The 988-nt window shown below is 24.8% G+C and overlaps 1 pseudogene; it reads left to right on the top strand.

The window, feature by feature from the left end:
• LOC107606815 overlaps positions 1–988 on the top strand; it is a 4,156-nt pseudogene that overhangs the window by 2,333 nt on the left and 835 nt on the right.

Raw genomic sequence — 988 nt, 5'->3', positions numbered from 1 at the left:
TTTAACGAATTTAGTCCACCATTTAGTCAGATGGCAGGCTTTTAGCGGGGTGGAGCGAACTTCTCCATTTGTCACCTTTAGATGTTAGGATTTGTGACTCATCATCTCCATCGTAGTATTTATGACATTCGTGCATGAATATATAAGAACCAAAAATGATATTTCACTATTTTTAATATAAGTGTAATGTTAGGCTGCATTTCTTTCTGTTATAAAATAAGATATTGAGAACAAGACACAAAGGATAGAGATACAAAATTCTGTGTTTTTGTATTCTATTTGGTGATAAATTAGAATGAATTATGAAAATTCAATTTATTCTCATTTTTTTATTAAAAAATTTTGAGACAAAAAATATAATAATAAATGTAATTATGAAAAATTAATAAGAATAATGAAAGAAAAAATAAAAAATAAGTTGTATTTCTTGTTAGTGTCTTCGTATCATTTCTGTCAGGATGAACACAAAATACACTAATTCAATATTTTTGGACACATTGTCTCTGTCCATATCTCATCTGTTAAACACAATTTTGTGTTTATGTCTCAGTGTCCTATTTCTAAAACCATACGCAGCGTTAGAGAATTAATACTATAATAGCTAATTTAAACTAATATTATATTAGATTGGTTCAAAGTTTGGTTTATTGAATTTTTGGCCAAATCAATTTGTCTGATCTAATTTTAACAAAAATAACACATTTTAATCGATTATATGTATTAAATTTTAATTAATAAAAAATATTTTTAAAAAAATACGTTTTTAATATCTTTATTTGAGTGGCTCTCTTTTTCTTTGAATGTTGGCCACAATATTGGATGCCTAATTAGGCTTCCAAGATTTTTTATTTAAATTTTTTTTTTTGAGTATTTTCACTCATTAATTTAATTTTTTTAATATAACAATCTAACAACATATTTTCAGTCCACACTTTTAAAGATATTATTGTTTAACTGTTGGACAAAAATAATAAATTTTATTAATCCT

Source organism: Arachis ipaensis, chromosome B07 (assembly GCF_000816755.2).
Source record: "Arachis ipaensis cultivar K30076 chromosome B07, Araip1.1, whole genome shotgun sequence".
In the NCBI taxonomy this organism is placed as follows: domain Eukaryota; kingdom Viridiplantae; phylum Streptophyta; class Magnoliopsida; order Fabales; family Fabaceae; genus Arachis; species Arachis ipaensis.
Note: the sequence above shows the minus strand (reverse complement) of the source record. Positions and strands in the feature narration are given on the sequence as shown.